This window comes from Spermophilus citellus, assembly GCF_964194105.1.
Source record: "Spermophilus citellus genome assembly, chromosome: 8".
Classification (NCBI taxonomy): Eukaryota; Metazoa; Chordata; class Mammalia; order Rodentia; family Sciuridae; genus Spermophilus; species Spermophilus citellus.
Window position 1 is genome coordinate 90,496,682 of NC_138189.1, and position 24,620 is coordinate 90,521,301.

The 24,620-nt window shown below is 36.2% G+C and overlaps 1 pseudogene across 1 annotated transcript in view; it reads left to right on the top strand.

The window, feature by feature from the left end:
- Positions 1-10,939, top strand: part of LOC308654697 (adiponectin receptor protein 1-like) — a 276,683-nt pseudogene extending 265,744 nt beyond the window's left edge. The window contains exon 2 of the transcript in view: positions 10,029-10,939. The product of the transcript in view is annotated as an adiponectin receptor protein 1-like (transcript). The remainder of the gene's footprint in view (positions 1-10,028) is intronic.
- The last annotated feature ends 13,681 nt before the right edge of the window (positions 10,940-24,620 follow it).

Genomic DNA, 24,620 nt, shown 5'->3' on the forward strand with positions numbered 1-24,620 from the left:
TGGGTTGGTTGTGAAGAATTGCACTTTTTTTTTCGGGGGGGGGGACTAAATTCACCATGCTTTGCCTAACTTTAAGATGTGACTGCTTTTCAGTGTTCTGTTTATATTTTATTCCCTCAGAGGGTCTACATGTTTTTGTGTTTCTTGCTTTTCTGTTGTTGGATGTTTTTGTTTATTTGTTTTTATTTTTGTTTTATTTTGTTGTTTTTATCAGTATGGAACAACACAGTACATTGAATTACTTGGGGGAGGATATGTAAGTGATTCTCTATGTGAGATGTACTTCATGGACTTGAGCTATGAAGTTCTCACCCAGGCTACTTAAACATTATGTAAATCCCTACACTGGAGCTTTTGTGGACTTGTATGGATTTTCTTAAATTGTGATCCATAAAATGAAGAGAATCACAATAGCTAAGCAGTTCCTGCCACCATATTCAAATGTTTCTTTGATGTAGAAGTCCTGGGCATCAATGGAAGTCTCTAATTTACTTAGATTTTCATTAGGTTCTAGGGATTTAAGCTTCTGGAATTTCTATGGATAGTTTTGACATATCTTTGACAGTTAGAAACTAAAATGTGAGCATTTCCAGAGAATTTTTAGGAACTGTGCCTAAAGAATTAATGCAAAAGAGATGCTATTTCTAAACATCTGCCTTTCAAAGTATAAACTACCTATTGTCTTATTTCTACAATATGTAGATTTTTGCAGAGAGAAGGAAGCAATTATTTTTAACCACAATTTACAATTTATATCATAAGTTGCTCTCTCTCTCTCACACACACACCACACACACATGCACACACACAGGCACATGCACACACATACATACACGATCTGCTTTTTGAAACCTAGAAAATTAAAATGTCACTAAGGGACATTATTGAGAAAGAGTCATCATTCAAACAAAGGTTGCCATATTGGCCATAAGATCTGTGTTCTTCCTGTGTAACTTATTGGAGTTAACTTAAGAATTTCTACAAGTCATAAGACCAGTCAAAACCAAGGTAAGTACGGATACTATGAGAGGCTTTAAAATATTTTTAAATGCAATTGAACTGAATAATACAATTGCACATTCAAGTAGTTTAATGTCTCAATTACTGACATTTCACATGAGTATTTCATAAATCATGCTCAGTCTCCACATTGACTTACCTCTTTTAGAGTCTATATAGTTACTTTGTAGCCCAGAAGCTAATCAATAGGCTATCATACCTCAAAAAGTAACTTTATAAATTTCAAGATAATTTCATGATGTGTGGTATTGAGAGGCCCCTGCTGAGGGGTAATATTGTGCTATGATATATTTGTATTGTAGCTTAGATAATATTAACATTAATATTAATATTCTTAATGTGTCTTTTCATCTGTTCCCAAGTTGTGAATTTTGTTATCTGAGCAGGAAGTGTATGGACTGTTCTTTTTATGTTAGATTATACTGGTGGTTGATTTACAGCATGCTCAGAATCCAAATAAAGGAAAAGATCAAAAGTTAACCAATGGATCTACTTGTATTTCCTCATGTCAAAGACATCTTTTTATCAGGAAACTTTCCACAGATTAGTTTGAAGTGTGTATCCCTAGAGTTCTCATCATTTCCACAAGCATTTCTGAGATTGGCAGAAGAATCATTATACTACCAGCATAATGGTTAATTTGAATTGCCAAGATATTTGAATTAAGAGATGTAAAAGATTAAGAGGCTTCTGAGTGTGTCAGTGAAGGTGTGTCTAGGATGATTGACATGTGGGATGGCAAACTGAAGTGAAGACCCTCCCTAAGCATGGAAAGCACTGTCTAATAGGATGGTGGGTTGGATGGAATAAAAGTTGGAAGAACAAGGAAGCAGCAGAAGATGCAAACTCAATTCATCTTGAATAGATTCTTGATTGCTCCTTCTGTTGCCTGAGGATATCTGACTTGCACTCCTTCATTCTTCCAAAACAGACTCTGCCAGTGATTCTCCAGGGAGTTTCCAGAAGACTTTGGTCTCTAAAGGGTAGCACCATTGAACCTTCTTGTTCTGAAGCTTCATCTTCTTGTTCTGCCAGCTCCAACCTGCAGATAACAATTGTGGACTCTCCAGCTTCTGGTTGTATAAGCTTATCTAATAATCCTTTCTTTTATAATCATACTTCCTATTGATTCTGTTCCTCTATAGAACTCTGACTAATACAACCAACCTTGGTGAAGAATAAAAAGATATTTAAAAATCTTTCCTGAATAGCACTTAGTGAAATGAATTTGTCAAAAGTTACTTTCAACTAAGAATCAGATGCAACATTTTTTTTTACATTTATTATAAAAACAGAAACAAAAGATGACAATGTGGATACTTCCTATTATTTATTCCATGTCTCATAATGAACTATTTTGAACTGCAACATTAGGAATCATCTGATTCTCAGTGAGAGCTATTATATATATTAATTTCACAATATCTTTGTGATTTACCTTTGTTCCTCCCATCTTCTTTGTCTTACTAGAAAATTAAGAGTCAAATTAAATATTAAATATGATAAAGATTTTGACTCCTCCTAAAATTGTATTTTTAGCTTTGATATTCTTTTTATTTCTAATTATGTTTAATAGTCTAATTTAATAGTCTGTCATTTCTTTTAAACTGTTTTAAAACATTTCTGAAGACATGTAATATGAAAGAAATGAAAAAGGTAATGTATAAACCCTAAAATTTTAATGTGTCAATGATGGGTAAAAACATTTACTATTATGGCAAATTAAGAGAAATAACTTTAGAGACACAAAACAATTGGAAAGATTTTTAAAATACTGCTTAATGAAACAGTCTTACTTTGTGTCATCAAAAGATTATTTTTAAAATGATGTATTGCCTACTATGTTATTTAAAATTAGTCTAAAAAGACTAATTTTATTTTTTTCCTCATTATTCCTGGATCCTATATGCATAAAGGTAAAAAGGAAATGGAATTGGCTAATATATCAAGTATCCCCAGGTTTTTGGTGACTTAAAACATATTAAATTAGTTTCACAATCCTCTGAAAATAGGTAAAGGCATCTCATGGGTATGTTGCCTATTTCCAGAAACTATGAGGCTTTTCTTCTCTTAGTGCCTTTAAAAATATAGCACTGTATGATTTGAAGACTTTTAAATAGAAGAAATTCAATATACTATTAAATAAAATTATATACTATTCCCATTGATGGAATACATCACAGTTACCTGGCAATGCAGGTGCAATAGTAACATAGCATAGTCAGTTGTCTTGAATTTTGGAGACATGGATTTGTCAAAAGATTATTTCTTTTTCCTCAAACGTCTTCAGAAAAATTTTATATCAATATTTTAAATTAAATATGTATAGCTGAAAGGAGAAAGACATTTACTAAGAGGAAATTTAACAGCCAAAGAGTGATGTGAAATCCCTGATTATCATGGGGCTGAATTTCTAAGGTTACTGTGAAATTATGCAGTAATTACCCCATGGGAACACTCATTACAAAAAAAGGATTACTGTAAGCTTAACAGATATGTGCTAATGATAAAACTAAGATGATTTGCTGAGTCATGGAAAAAGTAAAGATGATTTTCATTATTGCAGCACTAGTTCAAATTCTGTTTATATGCTGAAAAAATAGGCATATACATCCATTTTTAATGATGATTCTTAAGATGAAACAAAGTTTATTAAAATATTCATTTTGACAAGAATATTTATTAGGACTAAGATAATGTTGGTGACCCTTCTCTGTTTCTAAGGTTTTTCTTTTATGGTAATTATTGGGATGTTTCTAATAATAACTTAGTTTCACTCTGAGAAATTTAGGGACATCAGATTCTTATAGAGGGATACCTTGTCGAAAGCAATAGAATGCTCTTAAATAAATGAACCAGCCACTTTGTCAAGTGAGGAATAAGATGATTTCTGGCTGCTGATAGACATTTTTACTGCCTTTTCCACCAGAAAATTCTGCTAAGTGTAGATTAGGCAGTAGACATTTATACCCCTCAGAGCTGATCATCCTCTTCCATTCAATGGAAGGATACTTACTATCAGAGTTATTTTAACTTTTTTAATTTTAAAGTTATTTTAAACTTTTGCAAATTTTTTCCAGTTTTTAAGAAACTTGTATAATTAATAATCATAGCATTCTATTCAACCTTATATAGATCCCTTTAAAAAGAAAACTACTATTTAAAAAAATTCTTTAATATGGGATCTTAGATGAGCTTTAATTTTAATTTGAGTTAGAAATTAAATATTTGGGACAGAATAGTTTAAAGGCCCTAAATTCCACATGTTGGGTCAGCCTCTTCTCATTAGACTGGTTCTTCCTTCAAGGTAGACATAACCCATGATCATGTAGACAAAGACCTGAAAGTTTCTCCAGAGTTGTTTTTCCCAACAACTGTGTTATTTGTTTCCTCAAATAACAGACATATTTGAAGAAAAATTATTCAATGATAATCAGATGACTTGATTAGAAAATTATTCAATCTTATTATATAACTAATGTACAGACAAGTATAAAAACTTACAGTTCATGTTTCACAAGAATGTTTCTCTGTAAAAAATAGATTTACCATCACTAATTCTTTTAAAATTAATCATAGAAATTAACCCTGAGAATGTTTAATAATTACGTGCTTTACACTAACCTTTAGAGTTTATTTCCTGAGAAAACTGAACTATAAAATTTACCATAAAAGTATGATGGAGACATATAATTCTTGTAACTGATGTAACTGAATTACTATACACAAGAGTCCTTCATTTTTCTTTGAATCTCTTTCACATTTTGCAAAATTGGGTTTGAAATCTATAGAAGCTGAAATCTCCATGGAAATGGGAATAAAACATATTTCACACTTGCAAAATATTAACCATGGACTCTATACCCTGCATGTATTTAACATACTACTTCAGAGGAAATATTGAACCATTCTAAGTTTCTTGTGTCCATTTATTCATTAACTAAATATTAATTTCCTCCTGAAAACTGCAATTGCTTTGAGAACTTAAATTTCTTATTTTTACTTTTTTCTTTGCTATACAGTTAGAATATGATTTTTTCACCTATAACATATTCATGAATTATTTAAATTCAGCAATTTGAAACTACAAATGGATGGAATAACCAGATCATTATACTGTTACAATTAAGACTCTGATGTAGGCTCCCTATTTTCCTCTCTTATTGTTTCTCTTGCTGAGAAAAAACTTTTTAGTTTAAGTCCCATTTGTTGATTCTTGTTATTAACTCTTGTGCTATGGGTGTCCTATTAAGGAATTTGGAGCCCAACCCCACAATATGTAGATCAGAGCCAACTTTTTCTTCTATTAGACACAGAGTCTCTGATTTGATATCAAGCTCCTTGATCCATTTTGAGTTAACTTTTGTGCATGGCAAGAGGAGGGGATTCAGTTTCATTTTGTTGCATATGGATTTCCAGTTTTCCCAACACCATTTGTTGAAGATGCTATCCTTCCTCCATTGCATGCTTTTAGCCCCTTTATCAAATATAAGATAGTTGTAACTTTGTGGATTAGTCTCTGTGTCCTCTATTCTGTACCATTGGTCCACCCACCTGTTTTGGTACCAGTACCATGCTGTTTTTGTTACTATTGCTCTATAATATAGTTTGAAATCTGATATCGCTATACCGCCTGATTCACACTTCCTGCTTAGAATTGCTTTTGCTATTCTGGGTCAGACTCTGGGTGACACAGCAGTGTCAGTTGTAAATGTAATCTCTGTTTCAGACACTTTCACAAATAAGAGATGTATGGGATTCATTCTTCAGCCATATTAAACTCAATCACTCATTAACTGTAAAGCATTCACTCTGTCTTCTCTTCTATATCATAATCACCATAGCATTTTATTACTACTTTTAAGTATTGAGAAAAAATAACTAAACATTATATTTCTTTTATTAGACTCTGACCTTATCTGTGTTTATAAACACTATGTAATTTGCATTATTTGTTAGCTGTATATGAAAATAAAAGTAATTTAAATTTTAAAGAATTGTATTTAAGACCAAATTTTAACTATATTGTGAAAAATAAACTTAAGACAAAAGAGAATGAGTGCAGAAAATGTTTTATTTTTCTTATTTTTATATTTGCTTTGGGAAAAATAAAAAGGAATATTTTGGATATATGTCATTAAACACATATGATATAGCCTGGCTGATACAGGGAAGGCATTTGGAATCAGATGGCCTCTTGTTATTTCCTGGTTCAGTAACATTAGCACAGTGACCTTGGGTAGCTATTAAATTACTTGTGCCTTGTTTTTATCATGCTAACAGTAGAAATGATGATGATCTGAGGATTCATAGAGTTAGTATTTAAAATGTACAGCCTAGTTCTGAAGTTTAGCAGATAAAACAAAATTTGGTTAATAAGAGTTATTATTCTCTCCCTTTTTTCTCCCTCTCTGTGTGTTTCTGTCTGTCTCTCTCTGTCCCTTTAGTGTCTGTCATATTGTTGGTTTCACTTGAATTTCCTCTCTGAATTGAAGGTGAATATACTGTTTTAATTTCTCTAGTTATTGGTTTTGTGGATGGCTCCTCTTTAGTTGTAAGGGACATAAACCAATCTATTTTTCAGACAACTTCCAAAGTAAAACCATGGCCAAGTTAAATGGCTATAATATTAGCTCCTTAGGAACTTGATTGGAAGTCATTTCTATATTGTGTCTTATGTATATGCACCTGCCTCAACTGGCAGCTTGAAATGATATCCCAGACAAGAGTTTAAATCCCCATATAATGTTGCCTTTATCCTGATATATAATGCCAGCCTGAATTAGCTTTCTTTTGTTATCCTACTACATTTTCAATCATCATGAATAAGTACCACAAGTACTTTTGTATGGAGAACATATGACCAATATACTAAAAATTAAGTATTTGTAGATATGGTGACATTTGATATTAGTGTTGTAAAGATTTGGACATAGCCTTACCTATATTGCATATGGGGTATACTCATTCACTAAAATGGCTTTGGGAATAGATATTGAATGTCCAACTATCAGTAATATAACAGTTTCTCCATATATATGGTTCAATTTCTCCATATATCTGGTACAATTGCAGTGATTATCACAGTAAGAGATAGGATCTTGAAGACAAAATGTATTTACAATGTCTACATAGCTATAAAAATAATTGCAAACTAATATTCTTTAGGTCAAACAGGAACAGACTATAAATTCTTCCTGTTGAGACTGAGTCTTCCCAGCAACTATAAAGTGAGTCTGGTGGTTCAGTTCTTTAATAAAAAACTTGATGGGGAAAAGAATTCAATCAGAACTCAAAAGGCCTTACTTGAAAGTTATACAGATTTTTTAAAAATAAAATTAATTTAGTGATAAGTATAGCAACTTTAGTTCATATTACACAAGAATGTTTCCCCTAAAAGTTGTCAGGTACTCACTGGAATTCTGAGACATCTAGATATAAGAAACAATTTTACTATCAGTCTTTCTTTGGTGAATTTTTTTTATTGTCTTATTTTTGCCTTATGTACTAATCTTCACAAAGGTTTTCATTGTTTTGCCTAAGAGATCTACTGTTTCATGAAATGTATTAGTTGTAAAACATTCTCCTACTTTATCTATATTTAATGTGTAGCCAAATTTCATTTGAATTCAATTTCATTCAAATTCAAATTTCATTTGAATGGATAGACTCCCATGTGTTTATAGTGGATAAAGTTGTATATAAACTAGTTCAGTGGATACAAAAATCCATAAGTGAGCATTGTTTTGAATTAAAAAATAAAAGGTAGATATTGAGAGTGGGCCTTTCAATCAAAATTTAAAACAAATTCCATTCAGTATTTCTAGTCAAAAATTAAATTAAAAGGGGCTGGGGTTGTGGCTCAGCAGTAGAGCACTCGCCTAGGGTGTGCAAGGCTCTGGGTTCAATATTCAGCACCACACAATAAATAAATAAATAATAGCAAATAAATACATAAATAAAATAAAGGTATAAAAATTAAATTGAGCAAATATTAATCCTAGCTATCTTTCAACTTTGCTCTCTTTCATTCTGCCCACATGCCTCAGTTTTTGCTCACTTTGGCAGCTATGCCAGTTACTTTTTATGCAAGACTTGGCCACATGTTGTCAGTTCCCTAAACTCATTCTGCTGTCCTCCCTTCCTAACCGCCAGTCATCACTAATCTTTGCTCTAAAGCTATAATTACTCAAGGCCACACTGTAGTTTTCAAAGCAGTAATTATGAATCTAATGAATCCAATTGAGTCCAATGAATCTAATTTACTAATGGGTAAAGAACAGAAGAGACTTACAGGTTGTTTTTTAGATATTTCTTTGAGATAGCCACTCACAGTTTTCTTTGATGAATTTTGTTTAAGGAACCTTCTGGGAAGATACTTTATTACTGTCTCCTGTTACAGAAAATAAAATATCAAAACTTCATTTCCTAAAAAAGTTTAATTTGAATTCTGTCCATGTAAAACATATCATGTACAGTCTGTTCTTTAGGGTAATAACTATAACTAAGGATGATGATTTTGTAATGCTAGAAAGGGAGTAAATATAAACCCGGGGAGAGGGTATATGTGACTGTTTTGACCCATTAGTGCTTATCTATTATCTCCATAGTAGAGAAAAAGTTCTGTTTTCCTCTTAGGTTTCTAAACATACTAATGCACAGATTTCAATAATAGATGCTGAAAAACAGGCTACTAGTGACATTTTATACAGGGAACACTGTGACCTTGTGTATGGCTTTACATTTTCATGTTCATATGTCCCTAAATAAAGAAGTTCACAATGAATAATGTCAAATGCTCTAAAACTATTTTTGATAGAATATTATCAGACTTAATAGTATATTACAGAAAGGACAGCTTATCATATGACATGATGACTATAACTGAGTTTGACTACTTTCTACCTACAGTCTGTTTCCATAAAGCAATAAATGTAGTCTGTGCTTCAGTCACTGCTTTGTGTGTGTTCTTGACCTTTATGATCATTCTACATCCTGAATCCACTTAAAATAGAGTCAATAAGTGCCATACCTTTTCATTTATACTGGGAGGTTTAAACAGAACATCAGATAATATAGACACCTATGCTCCCCAAGGAAACAGATGAACCTTCTTGGCTTGTTTTGCCTTAGGGTATTTAATTTTTGAAGTATTACCGTTGGGAATATAGTTGCCAAAAGAAAAAACTAGCAAAGAATGCATGAATTTCCACGTTTACATTCTTATTGTGCCTATACATAGTTCTTTGATACAACTCCAAGAAATACATTGCATTTTATTATCTGCTCCTAATGGCTTAATAAAAACTTAATTTACAATCCCTTCAATTTCTCTTTTGAATTATGGAGTTAATGGTTCATTCTGCAAAATTACTCTTAGCCAAAAAAAAAGTTAAACTGATTTTTTCTACTTCATACATACATTTAACATTCATATTTTTAAATTATAATTAAATTACAATGATGGGCTGGGGATATAGCTCAGTTGGTAGAGTGCTTGCCTCCCATGAACAAGGCCTTAGGTTCAGTCCTCTAACACTATACACACACACACACACACACACACACACACACACAAAAATTACTATGGATCTTGATATGCCAGAAAGTCTTTTAATCAGAAAAAAAAATGTGTTCCATGGTGACTTAGTATTTAAAAAACAATAAATCCTCCTATATGCAAAAGAAAATATCAGTCTCCTAAGTTGTTAAAGGTCTTTTCCAAGGTCACATAACTGGAAAAGAGGAGTGGGATTGAAATTAAGTTATAAGTAATTTTCAATACACTGATGTTCTTTCTAGTATACTTGCAACTTTAGAGGAACATCACAATTGAATTTTACATGAAGAAACGTACATCTCTAAAAAGGAGAGGAGTAAGTACAATTAATATGGGAAAAGCTTTCATTAAAAACATGATTTTTTTACTGTTTCTTGGATAAATAATGAACAAAACATATAATAAAAAAGTAAAAATGAGGTATGGGTACTGACACTTCCCCCTGCAGGCCTACCATGCCATGGAGAAGATGGAGGAGTACATATATAAGGTCTGGGAGGGGCATTGAAGGGTCATCCCATATGATGTGCTTTCTGACTGGCTGAAGGACAATGACTATCTGCTACATGGCCACAGACCACCTATGCCCTCCTTTTGTGCTTGCTTCAAGAGCATCTTCCACATCCACACAGAAACTGGCAACATCTGGACCCATCAGCTTGGTTTCGTGCTATTTCTCTTTTTGGGAATCTTGACCATGCTTAGACCAAATATGTACTTCATGCCCCTCTTCAGGAGAAAGTGGTTTTGGGCATGTTCTTTTTGGGTGCAGTGCTCTACCTCAGCTTCCCCTGGCTCTTCCACACCGTTTATCGTCATTCAGAGAAAGTCTCCCAGACTTTTTCCAAACTGGACTATTCAGAGATTGCTCTACTGATTATGGGGAGCTTTGTCCCCTGGCTCTATTACTGCTTCTACTGCTCCCCACAGCCTCGGCTCATCTACCTCTCCATCGTCCGTGTCCTGGGCATCTTTGCCATCATTGTGGCACAGTGGGACTGGTTTGCCACTCCTAAGCACCGGCAAACAAGAGCAGGAGTGTTCCTAGGACTTGGCTTGAGTGGTGTTGTGCCCAGCATGCACTTTACAATTGCTGAAAGCTTTGTCAAGGCCACCACAGTGGGCCAGAAGGGCTGGTTCTTCCTGATGGCTGTGATGTACATCACCGGAGCTGGCCTTTATGGTGCTCAGATTCCTGAGTGCTTCTTTCTGGGAAAGTTTGATACATGGTTCCAGTCCCATCAGAATTTTCACATCCTGGTGGTGGCCGCAGCCTTTGTCCACTTCTAGGGGCTCTCCAACCTTCAGGAATTCCTTTATGGCCTAGAAGGTGGCTGTACTGATGACTTCCTTCTCTGAGCCTTCCCACCTTGAGGTTGGAGGAGGAACTTCCCAAGTGCTTTTAAAAATAACTTCTTTGCTGAAGTGAGAGAAAGTCTGAATTGTCTGTTTCTAAAAGAAACTTCTTAGAGAATTGAGTACCAGTTAAGCTTCAGCTCACTTTCACATCCACTGGGCAATAAACTTTCCATTCCCATTCCCCTAGCTGGGGAGAATGTGGATGGTCAACATAGTCATCCCCCTCCTCAACCGTCACCCTCCTCAGCAAGACAACCATCATTCCTTCACAGAGACAGTACTTTGAAGCTCATTTTGAGATCTTACCTGCTCCTTCAACCATTTTAGGAAAAAATTATGGACTGGGACTCTTCAGAAATTGTTTTCTTTTTTTTTTTTTTTGTTTTTCCTGAAAGAAAATATTCCTCTCTTATCCCTGTCCTTACTTTGTAACCTTTATAACAGGCCATCCATTTTTGTAGCACACTGGTCCAGTCTTTCTAGGGCCTAGATCTGCTTACCTAGCAGGAAGAATACGACGCCAACTTTTACATAGCCCGACTAATCATGGAAGTGTGTCCAGGCTTCAAATAACTTGAGTTTTAAATTTTTTTTCTTGGCAGAGTAATGTAAAATTAAACTGGGGAAAGATATTTAATATTTAATACTAAGCTTTAAAAAGAAACCTGCTATCATTGCTATGTATCTTGATGCAAAGATTATGATGATAATAAAAGAAAGTACAGAAAAAAAAGATGTAAATTGTATACATACATGTGTAGTATGGTATTGATAGGATATGCAAGGAGTAAAGCTGCATGGTGTAGTTGGAACCTAGCATGGAGGAAGCCCATGATTGCTATGAGTTCAGGGAATTTTGCATGGACTGCATTATAAAGGGTCTTAAGTTCTGCAGTGAATAAAATTGCATTATAACATGGAAAGTGGGAAAAATAAGTTTTAATCATCTAAGAGACATAATCAAACCCATGCAGGGAAAGCCACCAGTGGTAATGTGAAGACTATTGTTGCCAGGTAAGAAATTGGAGCAAGGAGAATAGCTACATATCAGAATAACTTCAGAAAGGAAGAATAATTGCTCTAGGAAATTAGAATGGAGGAGAGTAGTAGATTATTTCAAAAAATGGCACTATGAGCAAGTTACTATATTAATACACCAATCTTTGGGAGAGGTGATTGGAACATGTACCACATGAGGATTTAACTGTGGACTTCAGAGTTATCCCTGATAACAGTTCTATGAAATCATAAAAATAAGAGTAGAAATGAGTTCACATTAATTCATTAAATGGATATCTATGGCACAATATGTGAATGCATACTATTAGGAAATATAGAAAATGAGCAAAAGCAAGTATAAATTTAAAACTAATAATTAGTAGCCTTAAATAGAGTTGGCAGTATATTTCTATAAATTTCAAGAGTGGATCACTAAAAACAAAGAATAAGCAGACAAAGAAAAATACATAGAGAATTTTTTTTTTTAATGTTTGAAAAGGAGAATATATTTCTAATCCAAAGGGGAAAGTTTACAAGCAGCAACAGAGACTAGATGGATCAAGAGATAAATTCTCCACTTGCCTGGATGTTTTTTCATGGGCTGGTTACCCCGGCATTGCTCTATCTTCTCACCTGCATGACTGGATATCTCCTAAGGATTTACTTCAGATGGTTCTGGTTTTGTTTTCTTTTGTTTTTACTGAGAGCTAAACCTACATACTCTAACATATTCTATATATGGTACCATGCAACTCACGTGGCCAACCACTCTCCTCCACATATTCAATTGGGATTTCTCCATGGCTCCCATTTCTAGAAAAGGGGGATGAAGCTCTTTTCTATTTAGCTTTACTCTAAAAACAACTCATTTGAGTTTGTTCTAGGCTAGGACACTACTTTCTCAATAATATTTTGAATGTATCTTTCCTTGCTTTAGAGAAAATTTTTAAATAAGTTCATGGAGAAACAAAGTGCTTAATTAAAATGCTGAATACTAGAAAAGAGGTAGATAAAGCCTCTATTATTGTTGAGAACCTAATTTTCTGGGAAATCAAGATAAGGAAACCTCTGAGGACATAAAAGAAACATAGATAAAACTAAAAATTTTTTAAATAAAATCTACAAATGGAAAGTAGATATTACATATATAATTAGAGTTCCAGAAAACAATGATTATAAGGAAGAATTATAGTGAAAAATATGACATATTTAAATATCCCTGACCTGAAAAAGGTGTTAGTTCCTCATTTAAATAATGAGATCTTATTGAGATCTTATCAAATGCCCCCCAAAACCCTAAATAGTTAGCAGTAAGATTTCCAAAATATAAAAAAAATCCCTAAAATAATTAAGAAAATTAATTTACCTTCAACACAGTAAGAAAAATAATGCCATCATAAAATTATATTATCAATCAGATCAATTTGGAAGTAAAGTGAAATGATAGTCAGATGCAGAACTAACTTCATTTAGTTCTCATATAGCTTTAGCTTTTATAAAGACAAAAATAAAACAGAGAATTTTCTGTTTGAAAACAAATAAATTGAGAAGAACAAGACATTGACAGAGCAGTACAATAAATAAGTAGAATGACAGGACATAAATAAGTTGGGGAGCATGCATAAACATAAATGATATGCATGCCAAATAAGCTTCAAATTCCCACTTCTATTGATTTTTTTTTCAGTACATGGTCAAATTAAAACAGGAAGTAAGTTCAGCAGTTCCATGATGGGAAAGTTAATATTATTATGGAAACTGTATAATTAGGAAATTGGACATCCTCAATTGTGGGAAGGAGATAATAGAAATTACAATTTTTCCCAGTTATTAGAAATACTGGGAAAAAATAAGAATATTAACAATGACATACCTAAAGATGCCAAATGTGTACCAAAGCTTTGAAAGAAAAAGCCCTTTTTTTTTTTTTTATGAATGCTCCAAATATATTCACTGATGGGTCAAATAATGGTACAGCAGCAATAGTTACACCTGATCAAACTTTTACATTTTTAGTACCCAAACAATCAGCTCAAAAGGTAGAGCTTAATGCAGTATTACAAGCTTTTGTGATGTTTAAAGATTCTGTATTTAATTTATTTTCCGATAGTCAGTATATAGTTAATGCTATAGTATCCCTTGAAGATGCTGGTAGGATTTCCCCTTCTTCTACTGTTTTCTCTTTGTTTTCCACCATACAAAGTCTAATCTGGGACAGAAAAGATCCATTCTTTATATGACATATCAGGGCACATACAGGATTGCCTGGAGCCCTTAGTTTGGGCAATGATTTAGCAGATAAAACTACACATGACATACATATTTTCTCTACACTAGAAGAAGCTATAAATTTTCATAAAAGGTTCCATGTCAATGCTAATACTTTACAAAAGCATTTTAAAATAACTAAGGAACAAGCTAGACAAATAATAAAACAATGTCAAAATTGTGTGACCTTTTTACCACAAGTTAATCTTGGAGTCAATCTTAAAGGATTGATACCTAACCATATTTGGCAGATGGACGTCACACACTTGCCAGAATTTGGAAAATTAAAATATTTGCATGTTACAGTTGATACTTCTTCTGGATTTTTGATGGGCTCCCTTCATGCCGGAGAAAAAACTAAAGATGTTATAGCTCATTGCTTACAAAATTTTGCCACTGTGGGCATTCCAAAACAGTTAAAAACAGATAATGCCCCTGGTTATACTTCTACCTCTTTTAAACAATTTTGCTCATCATTTGGCATTACTCACATAACAGGAATCCCATACAATCCACAGGGACAAGGCATAGTTGAAAGAGCTCATCAAACTATTAAAATGTACTTATTAAAGCAAAAAGACGGAATTGGGAAGGGATATATATTCCCCAAAGATAAACTTAAAATGACCCTTAGAAAAAGCCCTTTCTGAAATAATATTAAATGTGTTGCTTAGAGAGCAGAGCAGACTATTTTCTAAATGTGTGTTAATTTCTTGGGATATATAGTTGATATGAACTATAATCATTTCCCCATGAGTATCTGTTTTCTCCTGACATTGACAAATAAATGTTTCTTTTTGGGGGGATACTATGAACTGAACTCAGGGCACTCGACCACTGAGCCACATTCCCAGCCCTATTTTGTATTTTTTTTAGAGACAGGGTCTCACTGAGTTGCTTAGCACCTGTCCGTTGCAGAGGCTGCCTTTGAACTCTATCCTTCTGCCTCAGCCACCAGAGCCCTTGGGATTACAGGCTGCACCACCACACTGGGATCAATGTTTCTTTTTGTGAAAATTAAAAATTCTAAACCAAATCACATTGCTTCTCAATGTTTAAATCTGGGCTAAATTCTAGCTTCCAATTTTCACAAATAAGTTGCTGGAATCCATTTGCACTGCAAAACTAGAATCCAATTAAGATAGCTGACTTATCACAGCTCCACTGACATGATACAGCTAGCTCAAAACTGACCATATAGTTGTATTTATGGAATAGAAATTCATAAATAATACAAATAAGCACTTTTATTTATCTTTTCTTGAAAAGCCTATTAAACAAGATTAGAATAACATGGCAACAATCTTAAGTGATAACTCTTGAGTAATAACAAGACTGTTAAACTAATTGCCATTTAAAATACACACTTAAATAAAAGTACCCTTCTTTTCAACACCATTCATATGTTTTTCTCATGAAAATATTCACAAAAAAATCTTCAGTCAGAATATTACTTAGAAGATTTTCTTCAAATGTACTTTGGTATTGGAAAAGGCAGGATGAAGAGAGAATGTTTAACAGGTACAAAAGAGCAGTTAGACAGGAAAAGTATCTTCTAATGTTTTATAGCACAATAGGATACTTATTGTTCATAAAAATTAATAGAATATTTCAAAATAGCTGGTAGAGAGTATTTTGAATATTCCCAACCCCCCAAAATCATGTGTATCTGTGGTAATAGTAGTATTCAAAACCTTGATCGAATAATTATACATTGCAAATATGTATTGAATCTGACATAACTTTTCTATGTTCACATATAAATACATGACCAGTGAACCTCCACATCATGTACAACCAGAAGAATGGGATCCTAATTAGGATAAGTTTTACTCCATGTATGTATAATATGTTAAAATACACTCTATCATCATGTATATCTAAAAAATTAAAATTTTACTTCCGGGCAAGATGGCGGCTTGAATGCAGCGGGCAGCGGTGGAAAGCTTAGATGAGCCTTTCCACAGCTCCTGTAGCAGCATCTGCCCCAATTTCAGCTGAAGACTGAGGGTCCCCAGGGACTGGAAGAAATCACAGTGCCGGCTTGGAAAGAAGAAGAGGAGCCACAGTTGCCGCCGCCGGCCATACCGCCGCGCTCCCCTGAGCGCTGGTCCCTCCCCGCCGCCCGGTAACAGGCCGCCGCGCCTCCGCGCTCCCACCACCGCCGCCACAGGCCCGCCGGAGCCGGAGCCGGAGGGAGTGGACCGGCCCCGCACCCCGACCGCCGCCGCCGGCGCCTCGGACCGGTCCGCGCCAAAGCCACGTCCCGCCTCGCGCGAGGAGGAGGGCGCGTGGCCGTTGTGGGACCTGGACCTGCCGGGACGCGGCGCCGAGTCCGCAGCACCCGCGCCGAGCGGCCCCCGCCACTCGAGCGCCCCCGAGGTCCCTGGGCGGCTGAGTGTGGTTTCGCCGCCGCCAGGCCCGCACCGCCGGAGCCCCGCGGAGCCGCTGCCTGGGACGGAGCCCAGGCCTGTGATTGAAAACATCAAGTCATGAGCCAAGGTGGAGGGAATCCATCACGAATTCAGCGCGAGCAGTAAGGCTGCAGCCCCAGGTACACGGCTCTATCGGCCCCATCTTCTTCTCCACGCCGCCTCTCCGCCTTGCTTCTCTCCAGCTGTCTCTCCCCCCAAGCTCAGTCTCTAAATCTAGATTTCAATTTCTTTCCCCCATCCCGCCCGCTCTCCCGCGTGTCTGGTACCCGGCCCCCGCGCCCCGAGGCGCCGCCTCCCCTCCCCCAACCCGCACCCCATCTCCGGGGGTCCCAAAGGCCGCTGCCGCCGCCTCCCACAGAGCACCATAGAGCAGACTCTTCACCACGCGAATGAGCTGCCGAATTAAATGAAACAGCTGATAAGATGAGAGACAATTTAAAATCCAAGTGAACCGAGAACACGCACTGAGCCCTGATCCGCTGAATTCAAACTCCCGGTCACCTGCTTCCCGCAGACAAGCTGCCCGGCTCCTTCGGCCCCTTCTCCTTCTCCTCTCCGCCTCTCCGCCTTGCTTCTTTCTCCCCAGCTGTCTCCCCTCCCAAGCTCAGTCTCTAAATTTAGATCTCAATTTCTTTCCCCCACCCCACCCGCTCTCCTGCGTGTCCGGTACCCAGACCACGCGGCCCTGAGGCGCCGCCTCCCCTCCCCCAACCCGCACCCCCTCCCCGGGGGTCCCGAAGGCCGCCGCCGCCGCCGCAGCTGCATCCCGCGGAACACCATAGAGCAGAATCTGCACCGCGCGAATGAGCTGCCGAATTATATGAAACAGCTGATAAGATGAGTGACAATTTAAAATCCAAGTGATCCGAGAACACACACTGAGCTCTGACCCGCTGAATTCAAACTCCCGGTCACCTGCTTCCCGCAGACAAACAGCTATGACACTGCATTAATTCATCCGGCTGAAACAACTGGTCAGCCCTTCTCATCATACGAATGTAAATGCCTACCGAGCCTTCATAAGTAGTGGCCACTGGTTTGAAACGGGGCTTGGGAGAGGAGGACCCACACGGTGAATTGGTCGCCCGGCAAAGGGAAACGACGTCATCAGACTGCTGCAGAGGAGATAACTTAGTTGAAACAGGTGTGTGATCCCATAGCCTTACCTCTCCACACATCGGGAAACCCTTAGGGCCCCTCCCAGCTCTCCCGTGAGTGCTACAGCCAGCCCGAGGAAGTCAGAGGTGGTGCGGGTCCCGCGGAGCGGAACCACCACCCCCACCAGGGCTGACAGCTGAGGTTCCTTGCACCAGCTACCGGGGGTGTGGCTACTGGAGGGCAAGTAAAATACGCTGAGGATTCTCAGCCCCAAACTCTACAAGCTTAGGGTCTGAGGGAATGGCATACTGGAAGAGTGTGCCCAGTCGTTCATGAAAACAGGGGTCCCGGGAGCAGCAGACTTGGCATGTAGCCAGTATTGTGAGAGGGGGCCTGGCTAGAGAAAAAGTGGGAAGTGACTAGACACAAGAGGAGGCCCTAGACACTCAGGATTGGAGACTCGCCCAGTCTGGGAGGAGCTACTGCACAGTGATTGGTTCCCGCGTATTGACAGGAGTAACTTGACCTGGTGGGCACAGCACCATCTCCTGGAAGAGAAGTTAATCAAACTCTAAGACTGCATCTATTAGGGTTTTTTTTTTTATTTTTTTTATCTGGGTTTTTCTTTCATTTTCATTTTTTCTTTCTTGTTGTTTTATTAATTTTTTTTTCTTTCTTAAAAATTTTTTTTTTAATTTTTTTTTCTACTAATTTTAATTTAAATTTTTTTTAAAAAAAATTATTATTATTACTTTATTTTATTATTTTTTTAAAAATCTTTTTCTTTTTTAGTTCCTATTCTTTTACTTCTTTAGTCTTTTCATTTTTCTTATCCCCCCTTTTTTTCTTGAATTCTACCTGCCTATTCTCATTCTCTTTAGAGACTTCTTCCCTTCCCTTCAAATCCCTTTCCTCCCAAGCATCAAATTAATTTATAGGAGTAAACAGTAACTCAGCAGTCAAACAGAACAAGAAGCAACATGAGCAGCTTCAAAAAACAAGGAAGAAAAGGAGTACAAACAATGCAGGAGAGCCTAAATATTCAGGAGGACCTAGAGTCATCAGATAAATGGTCATATAAAGAACTCAAGGAACACCTAAGACAGATGGAATGGAACCTTAAAGAAGATACAAGACAGCAAATTCAAGCAGCGAAAGAACACATTGAGAATGCATTTCACAAACAGATAAAAGAAGAAGTTAAGCATCTTTATCAGGAGATAGAGGTTATAAAAAATAATCAAACAATAATTCTAGAAATGAAGGAAACGATAAACCAAATGAAAAACTCAATTGAGAGTATCACTAACAGAGTGGAGCAGGTAGAAGCCAGAACGTCAGATAATGAAGACAAAATATACCATCTTGAAAAGAGTCTAGCCAACTCAGAAAGGCTGGTAAAAAATCACGAGAAAAACCTCCAAGAATTATGGGATAACATAAAGAAACCAAACTTACGAGTCATCGGGATAGAAGAAGGTACAGAGATTCAAACCAAGGGAATGAGAAACTTGCTGAATGAGATAATTACAGAAAACTTTCCAGAAATAAAAAAGGAAACAGATATACAAATTGAAGATGCATACAGGACACCGAGCACACAAAATCACAGTAGACCAACGCCAAGACACATTGTTATGAAGATATCCAATATACAGAACAAAGAGAAAATATTAAAAGCTACAAGAGAAAGGAGACAGATTACATTTAGGGGTAAACCAATACGGTTAACCACGGATTTTTCATCACAGACACTGAAAGCAAGAAGGTCATGGAACAATGTATTTCAAACACTGAAAGACAATGGATGCCAACCAAGAATTCTGTATCCAGCAAAATTAAGCTTTAGGTATGACAACGAAATAAAAATCTTTCATGATAAACAAAAGTTAAAAGAATTTGCAGCCAGAAAACCAGCATTGCAAAGCATTTTGAACAAAACACTACAAGAAGAAGAAATGAAAAACAATAACCAAAACCATCAGTGGGAAGTGCCTCAGTAAAGACAGAGGGCAAGGGGAAAGACAATCATGGAGAAACAAACTAAATTTTTTTTTTTTAAAAGGATAAACAATCAAACATGGATGGAAGTTCAAACCACATATCAATAGTAACTCTGAATGTTAATGGCTTAAACTCTCCAATAAAGCGACATAGGCTGGTATCATGGATTAAAAAAACAAATCCAACAATATGCTGCCTCCAGGAGACACATCTGATTGGAAATGACATACACAGGCTGAAGGTGAAAGGATGGGAAAAAATATACCACGCACACGCTCCTCGCAAGCAAGCAGGGGTGGCCATCCTCATATCGAATAAAATTGACTTCAAGACTAAGTTAATCAAAAGGGATAAAGAAGGTCATTATATACTGTTAAAAGGAACCATTCACCAACAAGACATAACAATTATCAATATTTACGCACCAAATAATGGTGCTGCGACATACATAAAACAAATTCTCCTCAAATTCAAGAATCAAATAGACCACAACACAATAATTATGGGAGACTTCAACACACCTCTCTCACCATTGGACAGATCCTCCAAACAAAAGTTAAATAAAGAAACTATAGAACTCAATACCACAATCAATAACCTAGACTTAACTGACTTATATAGAATATATCAACCATCATCAAATGGATATACTTTCTTCTCAGCAGCACATGGATCCTTCTCAAAAATAGACCATATATTATGCCATAGGGCAACCCTCAGTAAATATAAAGGGGTGGAGATAATACCATGCATTCTATCTGATCATAATGGAATGAAACTGGAAATCAATAACAAAAGAAGGAAGGAAAAATCCTACATCACATGGAAAATGAACAATACACTACTGAATGATCAATGGGTTACAGAAGACATAAAGGAGGAAATCAAAAAATTCTTGGAGATAAACGAAAATACAGACACAACATATCGGAATCTATGGGACACAATGAAAGCAGTTTTAAGAGGAAAGTTCATCGCCTGGTGGTCACTCCTCAAAAAAAGAAGAAACCAACAAATAAATGAGCTCACACTCCAACTCAAAGCCCTAGAAAAGGAGGAGCAAAACAACAGCAAATATAGCAGAAGGCAAGAAATAATTAAAATCAGAGCGGAAATTAATGAAATTGAAACAAAAGAAACTATTGAAAAAATTAACAAAACTAAAAGTTGGTTCTTCGAAAAAATAAATAAGATCGACAGACCTTTAGCCATGCTAACAAAGAGAAGAAGAGAGAGAACTCAAATTACTAACATACGGGATGAAAAAGGCAATATCACAACAGATGCTACAGAAATACAGAAGACAATTAGAAATTATTTTGAAAACCTATATTCCAATAAAATAGAGGATAGTGAAGACATCGATAAATTTCTTAAGTCATATGATTTGCCCAGACTGAGTCAGGAGGATACACACAATCTGAACAGACCAATATCAATGGATGAAATTGAAGAAGCCATCAAAAGACTACCATCCAAGAAAAGCCCAGGACCGGATGGGTATACAGCAGAGTTTTACAAAACCTTTAAAGAAGAATTAATACCAATACTTTTCAAGTTATTTCAGGAAATAGAAAAAGAGGGAGCTCTTCCAAATTCATTCTATGAGGCCAACATCACCCTGATCCCGAAACCAGACAAAGACACCTCAAAGAAAGAAAACTACAGACCAATATCTCTAATGAACCTAGATGCAAAAATCCTCAATAAAATTCTGGCGAATCGAATACAAAAACACATCAAAAAAATTGTGCACCATGATCAAGTAGGATTCATCCCTGGGATGCAAGGATGGTTCAACATACGAAAATCAATAAATGTTATTCACCACATCAATAGACTTAAAGATAAGAACCATATGATCATCTCGATAGATGCAGAGAAAGCATTCGACAAAGTACAGCATGCCTTTATGTTCAAAACATTAGAAAAACTAGGGATAACAGGAACTTACCTTGACATTGTAAAAGCTATCTACGCTAAGCCTCAGGCTAGCATCATTCTCAATGGACAAAAGTTGAAGGCATTCCCTCTAAAATCCGGAACAAGACAGGGATGCCCTCTATCTCCACTTCTATTCAATATAGTTCTCGAAACACTGGCCAGAGCAATTAGACAGACGAAAGAAATTAAAGGCATAAAAATAGGAAAAGAAGAACTTAAATTATCACTATTTGCAGGTGACATGATTCTATACCTAGAAGACCCAAAAGGGTCTACAAAGAAACTACTAGAACTAATAAATGAATTCAGCAAAGTGGCAGGATATAAAATCAACACGCATAAATCAAAGGCATTTCTGTATATCAGCGACAAAACTTCTGAAATGGAAATGAGGAAAAACACTCCATTCACAATATCTGCAAAAAAAATAAAATACTTGGGAATCAACCTAACAAAAGAGGTGAAAGACCTATACAATGAAAACTACAGAACCCTAAAGAGAGAAATAGAAGAGGATCTTAGAAGATGGAAAAATATACCTTGTTCATGGATAGGCAGAACTAACATCATCAAAATGGCAATATTACCAAAAGTTCTCTATAGGTTTAATGCAATGCCAATCAAAATACCAACGGCATTTCTTGTAGAAATAGATAAAGCAATCATGAAATTCATATGGAAAAATAAAAGACCCAGAATAGCAAAAGCAATTCTAAGCAGAAAGTGTGAATCAGGCGGTATAGCGATATCAGATTTCAAACTATATTATAGAGCAATAGTAACAAAAACAGCATGGTACTGGTACCAAAACAGGTGGGTGGACCAATGGTACAGAATAGAGGACACAGAGACTAATCCACAAAGTTACAACTATCTTATATTTGATAAAGGGGCTAAAAGCATGCAATGGAGGAAGGATAGCATCTTCAACAAATGGTGTTGGGAAAACTGGAAATCCATATGCAACAAAATGAAACTGAATCCCTTTCTCTCGCCATGCACAAAAGTTAACTCAAAATGGATCAAGGAGCTTGATATCAAATCAGAAACTCTGCGTCTGATAGAAGATAAAGTTGGCTCCGATCTACAGATTGTGGGGTCGGGCCCCAAATTCCTTAATAGGACACCCATAGCACAAGAGTTAACAACTAGAATCAACAAATGGGACTTAATTAAACTTAAAAGTTTTTTCTCAGCAAAAGAAACAATAAGAGAGGTAAATAGGGAGCCTACATCCTGGGAACAAATTTTTACGCCTCACACTTCAGATAGAGCCCTAATATCCAGAGTATACAAAGAACTCAAAAAATTAGACAATAAGATAACAAATAACCCAATCAACAAATGGGCCAAGGACCTGAACAGACACTTCTCAGAGGAGGATATACAATCAATCAACAAGTACATGAAAAAATGCTCTCCATCTCTAGCAGTCAGAGAAATGCAAATCAAAACCACCCTAAGATACCATCTCACTCCAGTAAGATTGGCAGCCACTATGAAGTCAAACAACAACAAGTGCTGGCGAGGATGTGGAGAAAAGGGTACACTTGTACATTGCTGGTGGGACTGCAAATTGGTGCGGCCAATTTGGAAAGCAGTTTGGAGATTCCTGGGAAAGCTGGGAATGGAACCACCATTTGACCCTGCTATTGCCCTTCTCGGACTATTCCCTGAAGACCTCAAAAAAGCATGCTACAGGGATACTGCCACATCAATGTTCATAGCAGCACAATTCACAATAGCTAGACTGTGGAACCAAACCAGATGCCCTTCAATAGATGAATGGATAAAAAAAATGTGGCATCTATACACAATGGAGTACTATGCAGCAATAAAAAATGACAAAATCATAGAATTTTCAGGGAAATGGTTGGTACTAGAGCAGATTATGCTTAGCGAAGCTAGCCAAACCCTAAAAAACAAATACCAAATGTCTTCTTTGATATAATGAGAGCAACTAAGAACAGAGCAGTGAGGAAGAGTAGGAAGAAAAAATTAACATTAAACAGAGACTTGAGATGGGAGGGAAAGGGAGAGAAAAGGGAAATTGCATGGAAATGAAGGGAGACCCTCATTGCTAAACAAAATTACACATAAGAGGTTGTGAGGGGAATGGGAAAATAAACAAAGAGAGAAATGAATTACAGTAGATGGGATAGAGAGAGAAGTTGGGAGGGGAGGGGAGGGGGGATAGTAGGGGATAGGAAAGGTAGCAGAATACAACAATTACTATTAGGGCATTATGTAAAATTGTGGATGTGTAACCGACGTGATTCTGCTATCTGCATTTGGGGTAAAATTGGGGGTTCATAACCCACTTCAATCTAATGTATGAAATATCATATGTCAAGAGCTTTGTAATGTTATGAACAACCAATAAAAAAAAAATAAAATAAAAAATTAAAATTTAAAAATAAATATTGTTGTGTACAGCAAAAATACATACTTAAATATATTTAAAAGCTCTGAAGAAATGCTATTTTTCATATGAAAAAAAAAATTATACCAAAGTAATCTTTCTAAAGAGAACCTAGTTTTATCTAACATGAAAATTCTGTTCTTTAGTTTTTCTTGTTTGCTCATGAATTAAATATTGTAAAATAAGTTAGAACTACATTTTAGATACTTCTGACTGGTTTCAAATATGAGACATTATTTTTAACCTGTTTCCATTTTTTCATTTCTTATTGTTACATATTAGTTTTACATAACATTAGAATTAATTTGACATAAATATAACTACAAGAAATGTAGAAATGTCTGTTCTAGTTATACTTAGCCTGACATAAATTTTATAGGGACATATTCTTTCCTAAATACCCTTGTTTATTGCATCTACCTTTATCACATTCAGGTGATGGTAGGAAAGGGACCATCTATCTTGCAAATCACAGAGCTGTGGAAAGTGGTAAAGATTTAAAAAATATTTC